We start from the raw sequence: 9,696 nt of genomic DNA, 5'->3' as shown, positions 1-9,696 counted from the left end.
GCCCCCTCCTATTTAAAGATGCTTCCGGTTATAGTATAATACCTTCATCTTTTTTTGTTTTACTCAAGCTATTCCAATCATATCTCTGGTAACTGCTGTTTAGTTATTACACAGTTTATACTGTACAACCATCCAGTTTAAAACTAGGTCCTACTGCTAATTCTGTGCTGCAGCATACATAGTGGGATGTCAGATGTCTGTATGAAATATTACACCAGCCAGAATTTATGTGACCAAACCACATGCTGTTGTATGTCTCAATACATTATTGGTACCTTGAGACTTTTTAAAATGTATTTTAAATAGGTCTTCATTGGACAACAAATGAAATATCTGGCTTTCTGGATCCACACTATCCCATTGTGGCATGTGATTTTAAAAATCAGGACTGTTTTGTAATATTGGACCCCAAAGGTGCATGCTGGCCTAGACTTAGCTTAGCCAAGATGAGTGGGGTCTACTGGGCAACATGCTGCACTTTTTAGCATACAAGACATCCCCAAACGAGATACATACCTTGTTTTTGAAAGGCAGCATCAGGAAAAAAGATCTTTCCTTGAAAATACTGGTAAGTAGCAGTAAAGTAACTGAGTAGCAGCTTCTGCAGCAGGAACCTGTAGCAGCAAGTTGAGTAGGGGTTGGAGAGAAAGTATCCACAATTGACAGCTAGAGAGCCCCATGAGTTGCACTGCAGCCTTACTTTTGCATTCCCTGGCACAGGCAGAAACTGCTATTGCCATAGTTCCTTGCTTATAACATATTTCCCAGCAGCTGAGCTTTTTTGAGGAAAAAAGGTGCGTGTTGTATCTGAGAAAATACAGCATATGGTTTGGGACACAGGGCTGGTTTTGTTTCCTCTTTCCTCATGTGGGTACTGCTGACCTCAGTGGAAATAGCCATTTTGGAAAGAAAGGAAGGATGTAGTCCCATCTGAGGTAAAAACCAATGGGCTGCATTCATTCCTAGAGTAACTACTGAAGATGGTGGAGCTACGCTAGGGTGAAGAAGAACCAGCATCTCCACAGATTCACTTGTCCTCAAGAGCCCATACTAATCATCCCATTGCAGTATTAATTTTATATGTGGAATTAATGTTGGGACTTTGCTTGGATCCAGCTTCATAGATCTACTTGGTCTTCAAGCAGTGGGCCTGTGCGAGCCAGCTACCCCAATGGCCAACCTGTTTTGCTCTGCTCCCTGTGTCAAGGAACCAAGAGTAACACTTTGCAGGGGAACATTTTGCCCAAGGATTTGTTCTGTCAGCTCCATCAGAACTCACCAAACAAATTGACCTCTACCACCTAGGGTCAGGACCCTTCTCCCAAGGACCATCTTTTCCACAGCCTTTTCACCCACCAGTGGAAAGAAGTTTCAAGGTCTAATCTGAACCTGGATGGAAACAGCCTCATGCACTTCCCTTTCTCCTTCTCTGCATGTTAGTCATCTTACTTGGGGGCAATGTCTCTGTGGGATCCAGTGGGATCATCTTCCTGCAATCCATAGCCAGCCTCTACTGACAGGTACATCACCACCTATGCAAGACTTTCAGAAACTGCTGAGGCGTCAGTCCATTCTAATGCGCAGTGTGCGCTTCTGGCATTGGTAACAAGCACCACTGCTGTCAGAAACCAATGTTGTTTTTATTTCTTTCCCCTCAAGGCCTTGAGGAAAGACTTCCACCCGCACTCTGTACCCCAACTCCTTTTCTGTTTTGTAGACTTAAGACTTTCCATGGGCAAAGCCAAACTTCTGAGAACACAGGTGCCCTTCTTGGAATATCACCAGTCCCTGGAAATTGGGAATATTGTGGATCACCCACTGTGATTATACTTTAGTGAATTTTGTAGAACAAAGTATTGCTCATCCACAGATATACCTGGGGATCTCTCACACTCCATCAGTGCAAGCTGCTTTGCAATCTTAGGTCTTCTCTTAGTGAAAGAAACAGTGTAGCTAGAATGTGTCAAGACGACTTAGTATTTGTATCAGTCACATGATCCTAGTGTCCATTAGCTGCACTGTCAGCTGACATCTAATGAGTTCCGACTTTGGATAGCAGCCCACGAATCAATCAGGGGGAAAAGGATTCAAAACACAGGCTTAAGAGCACAGACAAGTCTCCAGAAACAGAAGCAGATGCATGAGATCAGGTGATAACAGATGTATTCCTCCTGTTCAAGTCAGCGAGAGGCTTTTTTTGGTCTGCGTTTTCCTCTAGGGAACAATCTGGCCTCGAGAGAGGTGGCGGGTGGCGGGAGGGAAATTATCTAATGGGTTCAGTGAAATTGCACTTATGCTACTGTAGAGCTGGTTGAAAACAAAACAATCAGTCCCACAAGATTTTTAAAAATGATTTCTTCAAAATATAGTTAATCAGAAAGACCCATACTGTTTAGTTTAATGTTTTGGGTTCTCTTGGCTATGTCCACATGGTTAATTTGCCATGCCCAGCTGTGTCACCCCCCAAGAGCAGTGTGCTGGCTCAGGCAGGTTGCCTCCTAAATCACAAGCAGTGCAGCCATAGGCAGTAGGTTGTCTGCAAGACCCAGGATTCCCCAGGGGTCTCCCATCCAAGTACTAGCAAGGCCCAGGACTGTTTAGCTTTCATGTTTAGTCAACATCAGTGCATTCAGTCTGTTATGGCTGGCCATAGATGGGCTAGCTAGGGACAGGCTAAATGAACTGTCCATTGGCAGTGCTCACTTCCCAAGTGAAGCATAGCTACGCTGATTTTGGTTTAGGAGACAGCTTTGGAGGAACAGTGCAGTTGACTTGAGGGCAGCCAGGCAGTATGAATTTAGGATGGACTGGGGCCTTTTTATTTGTTGAAACTTTAATGTATTCAAAACCCTTCACATTTGGAAAATTTCTACCAGCTCTACTAAATAGTGAGGACTTAGTGGCAGAGAATAAAAAGAATAGGAAAGGAAGGTAGAATTGGACTGCCATTGTCTCTGTATCAATGACAGTCCAGCACCAAGGGGAGATCGAGCATAGAGGCAGGTGTCTGGGCACCCATCTATATTGTTATGCCTCTGCTTTGTGCAAAGGTAGTTGTGGAATATCTTGTTTGCTGTGGTCAGTGGTTATGTGCAGGGATGGGCAGTGAGACAGGGACAGAGGCAATAGCCATATCATGAGAAAGGCTTTAGAACACATCAAGACCCCTTTGAGCTGTGTTGGAAAGCCTTGGTTCTTTAGTCACCATAGCACATCCATAATCCTTTACATCCTGCTGCTTATACTGGTTTGCTTCTCCTGCAGGAAACTTTCCCACTGTCTACTACTTTCCCACCCTGGCCTTGAACAAGTGATAGGCAGATGCTTCAGAGCCTCAAAAAACTAAAAGAGAAAAGGCACCAAATTAATCTGAAGCTGAAAAGGTCTGCCATTTGGGTTTTCCAGACCTCCAGGACTCAGAACCTGGAGGAAAACTGCTCTCCCTGAACAGAAGGCCCTGATAAATAATGCAGAGGAGAACCAGTCCAGCTGCTTTAATTTAGGACTATAACAGGGAGCCTGGGGCTCCTGTTACTTCAGGAAGGAAAAAAAAAACAGTAGCAGGCAGCCTAACCAGGGCTAGCTGCAAAGGAATAGGCAGCCAGAGGCCAGAAGCTGAGAGGAACTATTGCCATACTGGTTGCACAGCAGTAGTACTATAGGATAGAGCCCTGCCAAAGCAACAGAGGCACAGCTATGGTAGGTAGCTGGGGCAGCAGCAACAAGCTGTCCAGTAGAAAGAGAGAAGCAGCTGTGCCAGGACTAGCAAGTCACTTGACCAGGAGTGGGCAGGACTTGAGTGGCATATAAGCCTGGGCCTGTGCCAAGCCAGGTGATCTGGCCCTGGAAGCTGCAGTGGGAAGAGCTCTGTAGCTATAACACAAGCTGAGGTTTGCATGCAAATAGGAACTGGAAAGTAAGGCACTGAGGTCTGGCAGGGAGCTGGGACTCAGGATGGAAATGATTTTTGTTATGCAGCTAAGGGGTTATGGTTACAGTCACAGTGCTTAGGGTTTTGGTGCAGTTAAACTAGTGGTCTGGGAGGGGACTGAAGGGGATGTTTGGAGGTCCCAGTGGTAACTGAGGGACTTGTGGATACCTTGAGTCTTTCCAAAGGGTAGGGGCTTGACTGCAGCAAGAGAAAGAAAAAAGAGGAAACAGAGCTAGGGAGGCATGCCTAAAGAAGGGCATAGACTAGGGCCAGGGGCCCAAAGCCCAAAAGGGCTGAGAACTGCGGAGGGCTAATCAGCCCACCTCCCAAGAAGGGCAGGGAGAGGATTAGTGAGTCTGTTGCCTGAGAGGGGCACAGACTAAACAAGAATATTGAGTCCTGAAGAGACCAGATATTAGACTAGGGCTAAGTGTCCATGGAAATAAGCAACTGGTACCACCTGTGAGGCACAGGCATGGCTGTAGGGGAGGGTGGAGGCCACAACATTAGCCCTTAAGGTGATTAGTGCCTGGGGGCATGGCCAGACTATGGGGGTCAGAGGGCAGGACATCAGGGTTCAGGAGGAACCCACAGACTGAGCAAACAAGGGCTCACTCTGGGATCCTAGGGCAGATTCCTTTTTCACCAATCAACTATTATATCAAGGGTAGCAGGTGAGGGGGGAAAAGGAAGGGGCACCCAGGGAGCCAGAGTAAAGGCAGGAGTTGTGCAGCCACCAGAGGGTGTTATGGCTGGCCCTGGAGCCCAATCCTGTTAAAGAGACCAAAAGGCATTACCACTATAGAAAATGTTCTGCACAGAGACATTTGCTTCTAGGGCACTTTATAAACACTGGCTCCTAGTGCTGCTCCTGCTAAGGTCAATGGGGGCCTTGTCTCTGGTTTCAGGACATGGTTCTGGTTGCCTCTGGTATCCAGGTCATGGGGCACTCCCAGCCTTGAGGGGCTTCCAGTTGAAGAGAGATGGAAGCTGACTGTCAAAGTCCTAGATATCCCTGCGAGAGATCAGAAACGTGGGAGTGGGTCAGGGGCTAGCATCCTGCTGCTTGGCACTTGTGGACTTTTTTGAAATGATGGCTTCTCATGGCAGATGTGGAGGGAAGGCTGGTGTGTCAGGGTAGGGGATTGTTTCGGGGAAGAACAAAATGCGTGAGTCAAGCAAAAGGGTGTGGAAAGGACTGGACATTGTGAATGGAGCACTGTTCGCCCAGGAGATATTAGGCATGTGAGAGATGCTTAGTTTCTGCATGTGGCCTGGGCTCCTTAACACACTATCAGAGCAATAACACTGCTTCCCAGCCCTGTGCTCTGAGCTCAGTCTCTACTGAACAGATGTCCATCTCGCCAAACCACAATGGATAATGCAGCCAGAGGCTCAGAAGTGTAATTGGTACTAATGACTAAATTGCCTTGTGCCTCCAGGGAGGTTTATCCATCAAGGTCAGGGGTTGGTGTTGGCAGGGCAGTGGTAAGGCTCTGGCAGTACTTGCTTCCCTGGCTTGGGCTAGTGTGGATAAAGTGCTTCATAACTCTAGCTTCATTGTTCCCTCCGCCTCGCTTAAGCCTTTATAAGCACTGTCTCTGCACTGCTTCACACCACCCCTCACAGCCTGCCCCAGCTAAGCAACAGGGAAACAAGGCTAGAAAGCTTCATTTGCACTTCCATCGACAGATAATTTACAGGAGAAGGTGAAGGCTGGAACAGTGGGAAGGGCTCTGGAGAAAGGCTGAGCTGTAGTGACAGCACTCTGTGAGCCAGGTCTGGGATACCTTTGGGGTGGGGGCAGGGAGGCAGCTATAGGAGCAAGAGCACTAGCCCTCAAGGGTGGTGAGACTCCTGGTAAAATGCCAGGCCAGGATTAAGGGCAGTTAGCAGGACTGTGGAGAACATAAGTCTATGATGTAAAGTGGGGTTAGCTGTCCATCAGGGTTGAGGTGGATCATCAGGGCTTAGCAGTAGGAATCTTGCTTGTGCTATGCATGGTTCAGCCTGGTACTGCTTGTCCCTGCTTTTCAGAGCATTAAATTCATCCACCCACTCATGAAAAAGAAAGCTTGAAATCCACATTTCAGCCCATTCTGAGGTAGGATGCATGAGCCTCAGTCCTGTCACTTGGGCCCTTTCAGATGCTATGGCAGTGTCCAGCAATGCCCTACTGTCTCGGGGCAAACGTGCAAACCCCATGGGATACTTGTCTTCCTTGCCTGCCTCTTAATTGCCATTTTCCAGTACCTCTCTGGCTGGCTGAGGTTGCTGGCAGCAACACTTCTCCACCTGGCAAACCAGGCAGCAACATTTCTCCATCTCCCCTGGCATCAAGCAAAAGTTGCTCAGTGTGGGGCATGGGCAATGCCAGCACAAGCTAGAGGGAGGGGCTGAATAAAGTAATGAACTGTGTGCATGCCCCCACTACCCAGTTAAGGCTGGATATTGCCCAGTCCATTACATGTATATTACACTGCTGGCACACCACCTCAAGAATGTATTCAACTATCACTTATAGCAGAAGCTGAGAGATGTGGGCAGGCAGCCACCATGAAACGAATGGCCCTACGATCATATGCATTCAGCTCAGAAAAGCAGAAGCGCAGCTTGCCATCTGGTGCTTTAAGGAACCGGCTCTTATCCTCCATGCAGCTTGGATGGAGGATCTTAAGCGCACATTCAAAGCAAAAGCTCTCATGTTACTCCCAAGAGCTCCAAGCTTGAGGATGAGCTTTTGAACCCACCCCAAACTACACACACAGTCAGGTTTTGATGGTTTCCCAGCCTTTGGTCCTCCACACTACTGGATGTTGCATGTAGAGCACCTGGGAGCCTCTGGGCAGAGACAGCTGGAGCAGATACTCCTCCTCAAGGTAGAAACTGAGGGTCTGTCCTACCTACACTTTTGGTGTCCTATGCTACCCATGATCGCTTGTAGAGCTGAATGGATTGTTGACCATGGGAACTGTTCATTTGCTGAATTTGCCCTTTGTTCTCTTGTCAGTTGTCCAGGAGCTGACATTCATTTTTATTCACTCGCTCATTTTTTGAAATGGTTGGATGTGTGTGCACTGTCAGAATACCCACTTTGATGGTTCCTTGTTTATGGTCTGTGCCTGGCCACTTATGCTGCTCAGTTTTCTTTCTGCCCCCCTGGCTGGAGGACACCATTATAAATAGTGCTATTGTTGTTGCTGTAATGATTCCACAGATACGGCAGAGGCAAGATTTGGGAGCTGAGGTAATATCTTTCATTGGACCAAACCTGTACAGTTGGGAGAGAAAGCAGACAAGTTTGGGCCTTCAAGTATTCTGCAAGTAGCCACAGCCTGGATTGTGTATGCTTCTTTCCCGGATCTGATGAGGGGTGCTTGATGCTCAAAAGCTTGTCTGCTCTCTCTCCCAACTGTACAGAGCAATCCAGTAAAAGGTAGAAGTGTGCCACAGCAGCTTCATGCCCTGGGCAGCACTTGGGGCAGCACCATCTGCTGCGCTGCAGATGACATGGCCAGTTGCCAGCTGTGGCAGTAGTTATTTTTGTGCCCTCTGCCAAAACAAGTGCCCATGGCTGATGCCCCCAGCATCCCCCCTCGGTTATGCTATTGAAGAAAGGATATTACTTCCCCTCACAAATCAGCTTCTCTTACTTTTTTATAAGCTTGAGGAAAGGAAGTCAAGGAGATTTCAAAATGGCTGTCTTGACACATCTTCAAGCTGGCCGTGGCACCTGTACATGTGCATGTGGTATTCACGAGCTGTTAGTTTCCTGCCAATCTCTGGCAGGCCACAGGTAGAAAAGTTGTGAGTGTTCGAGAAGGTGAGTCAATACACTCTTTATTGTAAAATATATCCATGGCCCTGCTTTCCCCTGTATTTTCCCAGCTCAATCCAAAGCAGAGACTGCCAAACAAACCTATTATGCTTTGTGCAACTGCCAGAGTGTTAATTTGCAGCACATGTTTGGGGACTCATCCATGTCCCATGTTTAACTTATTTTCAGTGTGTAGCCCTGCTCTCCAGGCAGAGTGCTACTCTAATGCTCTAGGCACATCCATTTCCAGCACACATGCAGCCCTGCTGCAGACAGGTCCATCTGGGCTTTCTGGGAGCTGCACTTGCCCCACTTGGCTGAATCTGGACCTTGGGTTTTTTTCTGACATTTTTAAATGAAAATCTCATTGAATCCAGGTGTGTCATTTAAGGAAAAGTTTTGTATATGTAAGAAAAGAATATCACCTCAACATAAAGTACTAGGTGGCAGAGGATGAGTAACATGTTCTGGAGATGTTTGGGGAGGGAGAGCAACTTTGTGTAGCTGATGCCCTTAGTATGCCCTGCAGTGCAAGCTACCAGGAACATCCATGCGCCACTTGGGAGGGAGTGAATGCATTGATTTGCAAGGGCTGCAGAGTAGTGCATCTGACACCTCAAAGCCTGGCTGCTGCCACCAGTGATAACCTCACACTATCCTTTCTGATCTATAAGGCCATAACATCAAGCAGCTAAAGGCCCCACTGGCCAGGGGGCTGCAGGCAGCAGAGCCATGGATGTTTGTATCCGTCACCCAGAGCGAGGCACCGGCGGGGATATATCTAACAAACTCTTTTGTGAGCACTGGGAACAGTTTTTACTTTTAACTCTGTCAATATGATCTAGCTCTGTCTGTCTCTCTCTATATATGTACAAACAGTATATCACAATGTTGCCTTTTTTGTTGGGAATATCAAAGTACAAAGATTGTAAACCAAATCGGTGTAATAAAAGTTTCAGATGATTCACTGACTTGTCTCTCAGTTGCACATGTTTGCATGTCAGAGCCTGTGGGCACTGTCGGGCCACTCCAGTGTTAGTTAAAGGTCAGGGAGTGAACATTGGTTGACCCTGAACCATTCACAAGGCAAAAGGGTATTACCATGGCAGGCCTGCTGTGGTTCAGACCTCCTGCAGGAGGAATCAAGGGAGCTAGGGAGTCCCATGTGTGACCCCTTTCCTATTACTGTCCTTGGGTATCTAGGGTACTGGGCCCAACAAACATTTTCCCTCCAGCCCAGAGGAGTCGAGTGAGGCAATGTTGCTCTGCGCCTCTTACACAGATGCCTTGTGTTCACAGGGATCTTGCTCCTTTCTTGCTTTGATAGGAAGGATCTCACTCTCATAAGTCAAGGGAAGCAGTTCTGTGTTTGGCAAGACTGCCTGATGCTTTCTTTTCAGTGCTGAGAGAAGTCTGTAAGGTAGAGAGTGCTGGATGGAGTATAGCTTGGATGTTCAAATCCCTCTGGCCTGCAGATCAGTGCCGAACAACTTCTTGAAAAGGGGTTCCAGGAGAACAGCCATACTACAGTGAGTGTTGTAAAATGAACCTCACCTATTCCCATAGCAATGCCAGTGAAAATCTAAGGCAGCATAGCACAAGATGTTCCCTCTCCCTTGGTGAATACTGTCAGAGATGCTATTGGACATAATGCTTTAGATTCGCCACACTTCTACCTTGGACTGTAGACAGTTTTTATAAAAATAGAGGCCAAACCTCAGCTGGATCAATAACTGAAAGAAAGCTCTTGATCAACTACAAACAATTCAAGCCCCCTCTCTCTCATCCAAACCACTGCACGCCCTAGACCAGTGGTTTTCAAACTTTTTTCTACCAGGACTCATTTGTAAACATCAATGGCCAGTCCTGACCCACTGCCCCCCTGGCTCCAGGCCTCAATCCACCAGTGTGTGGGGCAGGGGGTAGGTATGTGGGATGGGGTGGGAGA

At 47.4% G+C, this 9,696-nt stretch overlaps 1 long non-coding RNA gene across 1 annotated transcript in view; it reads left to right on the top strand.

Moving 5' to 3' along the window:
- Window positions 1-4,146, top strand: part of LOC109304659 — a 9,289-nt gene extending 5,143 nt beyond the window's left edge. Inside the window, exon 2 of the long non-coding RNA XR_002099442.1 lies at window positions 148-4,146. This is a non-coding gene — a long non-coding RNA (uncharacterized LOC109304659). The remainder of the gene's footprint in view (window positions 1-147) is intronic.
- Window positions 4,147-9,696: the final 5,550 nt, after the last annotated feature.

The sequence above is a fragment of the Gavialis gangeticus genome, unplaced genomic scaffold (assembly GCF_001723915.1).
Source record: "Gavialis gangeticus isolate Ggan-Ray unplaced genomic scaffold, GavGan_comp1, whole genome shotgun sequence".
Lineage (NCBI taxonomy): Eukaryota > Metazoa > Chordata > Crocodylia > Gavialidae > Gavialis > Gavialis gangeticus.
The sequence above is the reverse complement of the archived record's forward strand: the minus strand, read 5'-3'. Positions and strand labels throughout refer to the sequence as shown.